The sequence below is a fragment of the Hemitrygon akajei genome, chromosome 8, assembly GCF_048418815.1.
Source record: "Hemitrygon akajei chromosome 8, sHemAka1.3, whole genome shotgun sequence".
Lineage (NCBI taxonomy): Eukaryota > Metazoa > Chordata > Chondrichthyes > Myliobatiformes > Dasyatidae > Hemitrygon > Hemitrygon akajei.
In genome coordinates, this window is record NC_133131.1 from 60,319,705 (window position 1) to 60,332,428 (window position 12,724).

At 42.9% G+C, this 12,724-nt stretch overlaps 1 pseudogene; it reads right to left on the bottom strand.

Moving 5' to 3' along the window:
- Positions 1 to 1,109: 1,109 nt before the first annotated feature.
- Positions 1,110 to 12,724, bottom strand: part of LOC140732505 (uncharacterized) — a 43,428-nt pseudogene continuing 31,813 nt past the window's right edge.

A 12,724-nucleotide genomic window follows, 5' to 3' on the forward strand; every position in this document is an offset into this window, starting at 1 on the left:
TATCTCAGACACCTTTTTTTGCCTTCGCTAATAACTCCGCATCTGGCGAAGCCAGAAACTCATCAATATTCATTGTTGCTGAATACCACTCACAAGCCAATCAAACAAAAGAATCAAGTATTCCCCTTTTCAAAACACCGATTCAAAATATAACAAGCATTTAAACTCAACTATGGCTGATCCCGGACGAGCCCCCATATTTGTGTTACAGATTCAGCAACAATAAATATATAAGTGAGGCAGGGTTTTTTTTTATAACAAATAAAACATTTATTGAACAGTCGAAAACAAACCCCAAAAGTTAACAAACGACTAACACAACCGGAAATCAGCTGCTGTCTGGCAGCTTGAGCAGTTCTTAAAGGGATAAAGTGAAAACAGTTCTTAAAGCGATGTTGCAAAAACAGTTCTTCAAAGTAGTACTGCGAAAGTTCAAAATGCTTACAGTCCATTAAAGGAGAGACTTTTTTTAGACGATTTAAATTCTCTTTCACATCGTGTTGCTGCAGTTCCCAGTCAAACTATACTTTTCCCGGAGAATTTACTAAGATGAAAATGAAACGGCTTAAAGGCACTGACCTTTCCTTGGCAAAACTGTACCCAACCCTTTCTGCTATTATTGCAGGGGTTAACACAGGCACAGCCAACAAATTCCTTCAGAATGAGGATCAAACAAGGTCGAGCCTGTTTCAGCATTGAAATCGACTTTCCTCGATCTTTTAGTTCCGGAACTCCGATCTTCACTCTCCACTGATTTTTAACTGGCAGTATTGTAAAGAAACTGCTGGTAATGACCTTTTAAACTTTAAGCAGAAAATAAAACTCCACCTTTCAATGGAACTGCGTCATAATATTGGACAACGCAGTAGCATGGAGTCAAAATGGTAAATCTATCCCCGAACTGTCCCTCCTCACAGGGAGGGGTCCTCCTTTTATACCCTGTTGAAAAAAAAACTGTCCCATGACTTCTACTGGCGTGAAAATGACGTCACTCCACCATCACAAGAGCATTACCTTAGGTCCAGTATAGCTTCAACACCACTGTCACAAGTACAAGCTACCCACGAGTACCTAACAATATATATATCCCTCCCTCTGTCTCTCTCTCCTCACCCCACACCATTTTCTGAGCAGGTGAACGGCCAGTCCCTTGTGTGAACTGACATGTGTACCAGCAGGTCAGATGACCGAGTGAATCCCTTCCCACAGTCTGAGCAGGTGAACCCCTTCTGCCTCGTGTGAACTTGCTGGTGTCAATGTGGGGTGGATGACTGAGTGAATTTCTTCCCACAGACTGAGTAAGTGAATGGCCTCTCCCCATAAGTAAAATGACGGGTGTGCCAGTCGGTCAGGTGATCGAGTGAATCCCTCCCCACAGTCTGAGTTGGAAGGATGATCGAGTGAATCCCTTGCTCCACTTCTTAAATATCTGGATAGAGACAGAAAAACTGGCGTGTTGTGTTCAAGATTCCAGTAGACAAATTCTTTGTTGTTTTTAACCTGTAAAAAGATTTACAAAATCCATCAATGGGTGAAGGACAACATTTCAGATGAGATCACTTTAGTCACCAAGGTGTGATCTGACATCACACTGCTACAGTGAGGGTCAACCCAAGTTGGAGAGGGAAATCATCTTCTAACTAGGCTGGTATCTAGAATTAAATGGTATCTGGAATCAAACTGATACTCTTCCTGTCTCTATAAGAATGGGGCATTTCTGCCATAACAAAGCTACGTGGGTGTCAGGCTCCACAGTAACTGAAACACTCGCACGCCAATAGCCTTGTTGACCTGCAGCTGGCATTTTCTTTAATGCACTGTTAATTTAAAGTGCCACAGTTTAAATGCCATAAAAAATTTCTGCTGACATGAAGGGTTGGTCTGTTAAAAAGAACTAGAGTGAATATTAGTATTATTTCAGGTTCTTTTCATGCAAATGTAAAGAAGCTGCAAGGCAGCCAGATCCATCACATATCACATATATATGTATCTCTCTCTCTCTCTCTCTCTCTCTCTCTCTCTCTCTCTCTCTCTCTCTCTCTCTCTCTCTCTCTCTCTCTCTCTCTCTCACTCTCTCTCTCTCTCTCCCTCTCCCTCACTCACTCCCTCACTTCCTCCCCCTGTCCTCCCCCCACCCACACCATTTTCTGAGCAGGTGAACGGCTTCTCCCCAGTCTGAACTCGCTGATGACTCTGTAGGTTGGATGACTGAATGAATCGCTTCCCACAGTCTGAGCAGGTGAATGGCCTCTCTCCAGTGTGAACTCGCTGATGACTCTGTAGGTTAGATGACAACGTGAATCCATTTCCAAAGGCTGAGCAGGTGAACGGCTTCTCCCCAGTGTGAACTCCCTGGTGTTTCTGTAGTGTGGAAGCGTGAGTGAATCTCTTCTCAAAAACTGAGCAGGTAAAAGTCCTCTCGCCTGTGTGAACTGACATGTGTACCAGTAGGTCGGATGACGGAGTGAATCCCTTCTCACAGTCTGAGCAGGTGAACGGCTTCTCCCTAGTGTGAATTCACTGGTGTCTCTGTCGGGTGGAAGAGTGAGTGAATCTTTTCCCACAGATTGAGCAGGTAAACGACCACTCCTCTGTGTGAACTGAAATGTGTACCAGCAGGTCAGATGACCGAGTGAATCCCTTCCCACAGTCTGAGCAGGTGAACCCCTTCTGCCTCGTGTGAATTTGCTGGTGTCAATGTAGGGTGGATGACTGAGTGAATTTCTTCCCACAGACTGAGCAGGTGAATGGCCTCTCCCCATATGTAAAATGATGGGCGTGTCAGTCGGTCAGGTGATCGAGTGAATCCCTCCCCACAGTCTGAGTAGGAAGGATGATCGAGTGAATCCCTTGCTCCACTTTTTAAATATCTGGATAGAGACAGAAAAACTGGCGTGTTGTGTTCAAGATTCCAGTAGACAAATTCTTTGTTGTTTTTAACCTGTAAAAAGATTTACAAAATCCATCAATGGGTGAAGGACAACATTTCAGATGAGATCACTTTAGTCACCAAGGTGTGATCTGACATCACACTGCTACAGTGTGGTCAACCCAAGCTGGAGAGAGAAATCATCTTCTAACTCGGCTGGTATCTAGAATTAGATGGTATCTGGAATCAAACTGATTCTCTTCCTGTCTCTATAAGAATGGGGCATTTCTGCCATCACAAAGCTACGTGGATGTCAGGCTCCACAGTAACTGAAACACTCTCACGAAAATAGCCTTGTTGACCTGCAGCTGGGATTTTCTTTAATGCACTGTTAATTTGAAGTGCCACAGTTTAAACGCCATATAAAAATTTCTGCTGACATGAATGTTTGGTCTATTAAAAGGAACTAGAGTGAATATTAGTATTCTTTCAGGTTCTTCTCACAGTCATAGAAAAGTACAACAAAGAAAGAGACCCTTCGGTCCATCTAGTTCGTGCTGAACTATTTAAATGTTCTATTCCCATATTCCTGCCATCCAGTTACATACACAAACCTTTTAAATGTTGAACTTGAAGTCGCATGCCCCACCTGTGCTGGCTGCTCATTCCACAGCCCCCTGTCATGTTCCCCTTAACGTTTGACCTTTCACACTTAACCCATGGCCTCTTGTTGTCGTCCCACTCCATCTCAGTGGAGAAAGCCAGCTTGCATTTACCCTATCTATTAGCCTCATAATTTTGGTACACATCCATCAAATCTCCCCTCAATCTTTTACATTACAAGGAATAAAGGACTGACCTGTTCAATCTTTCCTTATAATCAAAGTCCTCCAGACGTGGCAACATCCTTGTGAATTTTCTCTGAACTCTTTCAACCTTTTTTACTTCTTTCTTGTAGGCTGCTGACCAAAACTGCACTCAATACTCCAAATTAGGCCTCAGCAAGTTCTTAGACAATGTCAACATAACATCCATCTCCTGTACTCAGTACTTTGGTTTATGAAGGTCAATGTGCCAAAATCTTTCTTTCTGTCCCTATCTACCAGTGACACCACTTTCAATGAAATATAGACCTGTATTCCCAGATCCTTTTCTTCAACAACACTCCTCCATGCCCGACCAGTCACTGTGTAAGACCCACCCTTGTAGGTCCTACCAAAGTGCAAAATCTCGCAATTGCCTACATTAAATTCCATTTTCCATTTCTCAACCCATTTTCCCAGCTGGTCCAGATCGCACTGCAAGCCAAGGTAGTCTACTCGCAGTCCAATAAACCCCCAGTCTTGGTTTCATCCACAAAATTGCTGATCCAGCTAACCATGTTATCATCCAGATTACTGATATAGATGTCAAACAACAACGTAAGAACATAAAAACATAAGAGATAGGAGCAGGAGTAGGCCAATCGGCCCCTCAAGCCTGCTCCGCCATTCAACAAGATCATGGCTGATCCAATCTTAACTCTAGTTTTCACCGAATCCCACAAGGCAACAGTGCCAACCAACAGGGCACCATGCCGCCCATTTTATTTTATTATTCATCCCGCCCAAACCCATGTGATCACACGGGGAAAAAAACCGAGTTGCTAATTGAGGAGAAAAAATCTGGAAAATTCCTCTCCGACCCATCCAGGCTATTGAAAACTGGTCCAGGAGATCACATGGCTGATCTAAACCTAGCCTCATGTCCACTTACCTGCTCGCTCACCGTATCCCCTAATGCCAGATCCAGCACTGATCCCTATGGCACACCACTACTCACAATCTTCCAGTAAGAGAGGCAACCATCTGCTACCACACTCTGGCTTCTCCCAAAGACAGTGCTGCATCCAATATACCATCTGATCTTGAATGCTGAGTGACTGAACATTCTTGACCAATCTCTAATATGAGACTCTGTCAAGTGCCTTGCTAAAATCCAAATCGGCAACATCCACTGCCTTGCCTTCATCCACTTTCCTGATAACAACCTCGTGAGACACGTTAATTTTGTTAGACATGACCTACTATGCACAAACCCATGCTGCCTATCCTTAATCAGTCCATACCTATCAAAATACTTATATATCCGGTTCCTGTACATACGTTCCAATAACCTTCCCACTACTGATGTCAAGCTCATGAACGTATTATTTCCTAGTTTATTTTTGGATCCTTTCTTGAACAGCGGAACAACATTGGCTGTCCTCCAATCCTCTAGTACATCACCTGTCACTGAGGATGACTTAAATATCTGTGCTTGGGCCCTGACAAATTCTGCACTTGTCTTCTGCAGGGTCCTAGGGAACAACTTGTCAGACCCTGCTGATTTATCCATGGTAATTTGACTGAACACAGCAAACACCTCCACCTCTGTAATCTGTGCAGGGTCCATGAAGTTGATGCTGCCTTGCCTCACTTCTATAGACTCTGTGACAATTTCCTGAGTAAATACAGATGCAAAACTACTATTTCAAACCTCCCCCATGTATTTTGTCTCCTCATATGGACTACCATTCTGATTGACCAGTGTGGGCATGTTTCTGTACTGACCTTCTCCATGTTTCTGTGAGAGAGAAGTTGGCCAAACTTGATTGGAAGGGGAAACTGGTAGGAATGACGACAGAGCAGCAATGGCTGGAGCTTTTGGGAGCAAATCGGGAACTGAGTGATCGATAGATCCCAAAGAAGTGGAAGCATTGTAAAGACAGGAGGACACAACCGTGGCTGAAATGAGAAGCCAAAGCCAACATAAAAACAAATGAGAGGGCAAATAATAGGACAAAAACCATTGGGAAGCTTTTAGAAACCAACAGAAGACAACGAAAAAAAGTTAGATGAGCTCAGTGCATGGAATCATGATATTGTAGTCATTAATGAGTCTTGGTAGCACCCAACAGCCTGAGACATTTAGAGAAACAAAATATCTGGGGCCTCAATATCTCTGGAAAACCAAGGTTCCCTGCACCAGTTACCTTTCAACTTTTATTTGGTCAGGCACATACAAACTCTACACCCTCGAAGTTTCATTTCTGAAGAACTCCCACTTACCAAGTACCCCTTTGCTGGAAACATCCTGTCCCAATTCACACTTGTCAGATCTTTTCCGATACCATCAAAATTGACCTTTCTCCAAGTTAGAAACTTGACCTGTGGTCCAGACCTCCCGTATTCCATATTTACTTGGAATCTCATGGCATTATGATCACCAGATACATAGTGTTCCCATACACTAATTTCTGTCACTAGCACCGGATCATTTCCTGATAGCTTATTGCACACTTCTACTATGGGAGTTCTACTGATTGAGGGCACATTTGAGAAATTCTACCCCATCTATTCCTCTTACAGTCTGGGACTCCCAGTCAGTATATGGAAAGTTAAAATCACTCAACATATCAATCTTTGTTTCTTGGCGTAGTCTGTGATCTCTCTGTAAATTTATTCCTCTCAATCCCTCTGACTTTTGGGTGCAACCAACTCCCAGTAATGGTAACAATATCATAATTCAATGTACTGAGCTCATCTGGCTTTCCTACGATGCTTCTTGCATTTGATATACACAGTTCAGCGTATTCATCGCACCGTTCTCAACCTATTGATTGCTAACTTTGTCTGAAGTCTGAAGATTATCTGACTGGTATCAAGAAAACAACCACTACCTCCAAGTCACAGAAACAAAGGAGCGGGTTGTGGATTACAGAAGGAATGGAGACAGGCTAACCCCTATTGACATCAATGGATCTGGAGTTGAGAGGGTAAACAGCTTTAAGTTGATCGGCATACACATCATCGAGGATCTCACGTGGTCTGTACTTACCGGCTGTGTGGAGAAAAAGGCACAATAGCGCGACTTACCCCTCAGACGGTTGAAGAAGTTTGGAATGTGCACCTAAATACGAAGAACTTTATACAGGGAATCCTGACTGGCTGCATCACTGCCTGGTATGGGAACGGTACCTCTCTCAAACACAGGACTCTGCAGAGTGTGATGTGCATAGCCCAGCACATCTGTAGTTGTGAACTTTCCACTATTCAGGACATTTACAGTGACAAGTGTGTAAAAAAGGGCCTGAAGGATCACTGGGGACCCGAGTCACCCCAAACACAATCTGTTGCATCTGCTACCATCTGTAAAACGGTACCACAGCATGAAAGCCAGAACCAACAGACTCTGGGACAGCTCCTTCCACCCATTCTAGTGAGTTGATCTTGAGATTCTGTATTTTTTTTTGAATTCTCAAAGAGTAGGTCATCTTTTCCATTTTAAATATTTCCAGAATAATTTCATGCCAATCTTCTAATGTAGGTGATATTGGATTTAGCCACTTTCTGGTGATTGATTTCTTACTTGCTGCTAAGAGGACCTGTAGAAACTTTATGTCTTTCTTCTGATCCAAAAAAAGTACATGTCCCAAATAGAGCGTCTCAAAGTTCAGAGGTATCTGGGCCTTAAATACCTGACATAAAGTTCTATGAATACCTTTCCAATATAAGCTTAATTTAGGACAATCCCAGAAAATATGGAAATGATTTTCCTCCTTGGAGCCACACCTTCTCCAACACGTCACATTTGTGTCTTTATATTTTTCCTGATATGGGGTCTTGAAGTATCTTATAATATTTTTCCAACAATGTTCTCTCCAAATCAAAGAGTTAGTCGAAGACCACTAAAAGCTGCATATTTTCCCCCAAACCTCCTCTGAAAGTACGGACCCCGCTTCCTTCTCCTACTTCTCTTTAATATACAATGTATTTTCATTTTTAGCATGTAAGAGTACATTGTATAATCGAGAAATTGATTTACTCAGCATTAAACTGTAAGCCGAAATCAGAATCTTGAAAAAATTCTAATTCGACTGTTGATAAATCTGTAAATCTGCCACTCTGGTTAACATAATGTCGTATTTGAAGGTACCTAAAAAAGTCATTATGTTCTAGCCATGTTTGTCCTGTAAGGATTGGAAACTTTGTAATACTCTTTTCTGTGTAAATGAAAGATAAGTTGTAAGACCTTTATTTATCCATAGTTCAAATCTTTTATCTACTCTGTTGGGAAGAAATTCGGTATCATATGCACACCATCTAAAAAGTTTTAACATGTTATTAATTCCACATGAATTAGCCACCTTCTGCCATACTTTTAATGTAAGATTTATCCAGCTGTTTTTAGACATTTCCAATTGAGCTATCAAGAAAAATTTAATCAAATTTGGAATAAATGAATTGAATTTAGAACCCCAAAGCGAGAAGACCTTGGAGGACTCTCCTAATGATATATACTGCTTTTCTCATCAACACAGTAATATTGCTAATGTAAGCACCCTTGGTTCGATTGTTTACGGTTGTTTTTTTTTAAATAGGGAACTAACACAAGTAAAGGAAAAGATTTGGGAAAGGGGAAAATATTGAAAAATTAAGTAAATAAGTACATAGGGATTGGATAATTATGTTTGAGGGTAGGAGCAAACATGAACGAATTAGGATATAAAATCCTACAATGGTAGTTATATAGGGTTATATATAATATTTTGGACCAGAAGTAATGGTTCAGAAGAGATACATAGAAATTATTATTAATACACTATTATTACTATTTTTCTTAACAATTGTTGTCATTGCTTAATCTAATAGGGTGGAATTACAGCTGCACATAATTATCTATTTAAGTGCCTTATTACTTTATATATTATCTCAATGTGTACTTATGAATGTATAAAAAATTATAGATTAAAATTAAATTTAAAAAAATTAAAAAGAGATTCTGTAAATTGAGCCTGCCGGATGGCTCGAGGCTCCGGGCTTTCCATTCACATCTAGTACCCATCTCTACCACCACATCTAGTATCTCGTTCCACATATCCACCACTCATGTAAATATAAATTGCTCCTTGTCTCTATTTAAATCTCTCCAGTTTCACTTAGACTCCCCTACTCAGGAGAAATGGCTGTGACCACCCATCTGAGATACTGCAGACTGGATTATCAGAAATATGCTCCCATTGAGATGAGTGTGTGAAACTTACTTGGTTTTTAAACAGCAGCAAAGAGGAATACTTTCAAGAGTTGCCTAACTTGGATGAGCATAGCAGAGTAAATGATGAGTCAAGGACACGTTGTACCTTACAGCACGATTGAATTTTTGAGGATGTGACTAAACACATTGATGAAGGGAGAGCAGTAGATGTAGTGCATATGAATTTCAGCAAGGCATTTGATAAGGTATCCCATGCAAGGCTTATTGAGAAACTAAAGAGGCATGGGATCCAAGGAGAGATTGCTTTGTGTATCCAGAACTGGCTTGCCCACAGAAGACAAAGAGTGGTTTTAGACGGGTCATATTCTGCATGGAAGAATAGTGGAGTGCCTCAGGCATCTGTTCTGGGACCTTTACTTTTCGTGATTTTTATAAATGACCCGGATGAGCAAGTGGAGGGATGGATTAGTAAGTTTGCTGATGACACAAAGGTTGGGGTGTTGTGGATAGTGTGGAGGGCTGTCAGAGGTTACAGCGGGATATCGATAGGATGCAAAACTGGGCTGAGAAGTGGCAGGTGGAGTTCAACCCAGATAAGTGTGAGGTGGTTAATTTTGGAAGATTAAATATGATGGCAGAATATAGTATGAATGATAAGACTCGTGGCAGTGTGGAGGATCAAAGAGATCTTGGGGTCCGACTCCATAGGACACTCAAAGCTGCCGCGGAGGTTGACTCTGTGGTTAAAAAAGGCATACGGTGCATTGGATTTCATCAATCGTGGGATTGAGTTTAGGAGCCGAGAGGTAATGTTGCAGCTCTATAGGACCCTGCTCAGACCCCACTTGGAGTACTGTGCTCAGTTCTGATCACCTCACTACTGGAAGGATGTGGAAACCATAGAAAGGGTGCAGAGGAGATTTACAAGGATGTTACATGGTTTGCAGAGCACGCCTGATGAGAATAGGTTGAGTGAACTTGGCCTTTTCTACTTGGAGTGACGGAGAATGAGAAGTGACCTGATAGAGGTGTATAAGATGATGACATTGAACGTGTGGATAGTCAGAGGCGTTTTTCCCAGGGCTGAAATGTCTAACATGAGAGGGCAAAGTTTTAAGGTGCTTGGAAGAAGGTACAGAGGAGATGTCAAGGGTAAGTTCTTATTACGCAGAGAGTGGTGAGTGCGTGGAATGGACTGCCGGCGATGGTGGTGCAGGCGGATATGATAAGGTTGTTTAAGAGTCTTGTGGATAGGTACATGACCATAGAAAAGTAGAGGACTATGGGTAAGCCAATTAAATTCTAAGGTAAGGACATGTGCAGCACAGCTTTGTGGGATGAAGGGCCTGTATTGTGCTGTAGTCTTTCGATGTTTCTATGTAATACTGACACAGAAGTTAGATTACTACAGTGCAGGAACAGCTCCCTCATCCCACAATGTTCATGGCCCCAAGGAAGTGGCCAAGTAAATTCGTAATTCAATGGTCATCTATATTAATGCATTATGCACAAAATATCCATATCCTTCCACTTTCCTCACATTTGCGTACCTATTTTAAAGTCTCTTATAAGTCTGTAATGTACCTGTCTCTACCAAGACCCCGGTGCCCATTCCAGGCACCATGAAATCTGTGTAAAAGAACTTGCCATTCACACAGAGGTAGCCTTTCTCCTTTGAACTGACCCCCTCTCACATTAAATGCATTTCCTCTGGTGTTAGACATTTTAACCCCCCAAAAGAGATACTGTCTACCTACTCTATGTATATATATATATATATATATATCATAATCTTATAAACTATCAGATTCTTTCCTCAGTCTCCATTGTTCCAGAGAAAACAACCCAAGTTTGTCCTACAACACACACAAAATGCTGTGGAACGCTGCAGGCCAGGCAGCATCTATAGGAAGAAGCACTGTCGACGTTTCGGGCGAGATCCTTCGTCAGGGCTAACTGAAAGCAAAGATAGTAAGAGATTTGAAAGTAGGAGGGGGAAGGGGAATTGCGAAATGGTAGGAGAAGACCAGAGGGGGTGGAGTGAAGCCAAGAGCTGGAAAAGTGATTGGCAAAAGGGATACAGAGCAGGAGGAGGGAAAGTATCATGGGAAGGGAGGCCGAGGGAGAAAGAACAGGGGAGGGGAGCACCAGAGGGAGATAGTCAAAGAGTGATGGGCAGAGAGTGAAAAAATATGTCCTATTTACAGTACGTCCTTTTGTATTCATTGCCAGTCATCTGTGCTATCCACACCCATGTAGATTTTCAGCCAGGTCGCTTATATACATCACAAACTGCAGAGATGAGAGTACACATCCCTGCAGAACACCACTGATCATGTACCTCCAGGTAGAATAGGTCCCTTCAACTACCACTCTCTGTTTCCAATAGGCAAGCCAGTTCAGAAGCAAAACGGCCAATTCACCATTGATCTCATGCATCTTAATCTTCTGGATCAGCCTCCCATGTGGAAGCTTGTGAAATGCCTTTCCTAAATATGTTGAAATGACAGCCATAGCTCGACCGACATCAATTATCCTCGTCACATTATCAATAAAATCAATCAAGATAGTAAGACACAAGTTGCCCCACAGAAGGTCATGCTGACATACCCTAATTAGGCTATGGTTTTCCAAATACTGATAAATCGTTTCTGTCCGAATTCTTTTCAGCACTTTCCGTGAGACTTACCGGTCTATAGTTTCCAGGATTATTGCTGGTTTCCTTCTTGAACAATGGAGCAACCTAAGCTCCTCTCCTGAGCAACATCTCTCCTGATCACAAATTTCTCTCCCCAACCCAGATTCACCGGATTCCCTTTCCCTGGTCTTTCTGTACCTCTTCGGTCTCTCTCTTCCCCAAAGGTCTTTGTCCCCATCTCTCTCCTCCTCCTTCCCCCAGTCTCTCCCAGATTCCCGCTCTCCTTACTCTGTTTCTTCCTCCAGCTCTCTCTGCCTTCTCTCATTTCCTCCATCTCTCTCTGTCCCAGACACTCACTCAGCCTCGGTCTCCGATCACACACTCTGCCCCGTTTCTTTCTCTCCCGCTTCTTCTCTTTCTCCCTGCAGTGTCTCGTCAGCGACTCTGTCTCTCCCCATCTTCCTTTCAGGCTCCCCCGTGTCTATTCCTCTCTTTCTCTTTCCCCTCCCCTCTCTCTCTCTCTCTCTCTCTCTCTCTCTCTCTCTCTCTCTCTCTCTCTCACACAAACACACACACTCTCTCTCTCCCCCACTCTTTCTCACCCTCTGTCTCTCACCCATCCTGCCCATCCTGCCTGCCTCTCTGATCCCTCTGTCCTCTCACTGATCCCGCTATCCTCTCTCTTTTCCTCTGTGCCTCTCCATTTTTTTTTCTCTGCGTCTTTTCTTCCGTCACAATCGAGCTCTGAACGCCTGCAAGTTCTGATCTATACATCTTGTTGACAATTGTGCCTCTTGCACCATCGCACATTGAATTGGACGAGATACTATCCTGGAATGAACATTGGGAGAGAATCTGTGTCAGTCTGTGAAGGGCTGGGTGGGAGGGGGCTATGTAGACAAAAGTGGGAAAATAAAAATGAGAGTGTGAGAAAGTGAATGTGAGAGGAGAAAGAGGGAGGTGAGGAAGAAGAAGGGGCGCATTGGGGTGATAGGAGAAAGAAAGGGAATGGGGAGAGGAGGATAAGGGAAGATGGAGGAGTCAGGCTGACAGGAAGGTGTGCTGAGAAGTGAGAGAATGGTGAGGGACGTGGAGAAAGGGGGAGACGGAGTAGGTGAGCTCACTGTGGGAGGGCAGGAAACAAAATCGGGAGGGAGTTGCACAAACTCAGTCAAGGTGTCCAATTCCCTCTGTTCCACTCA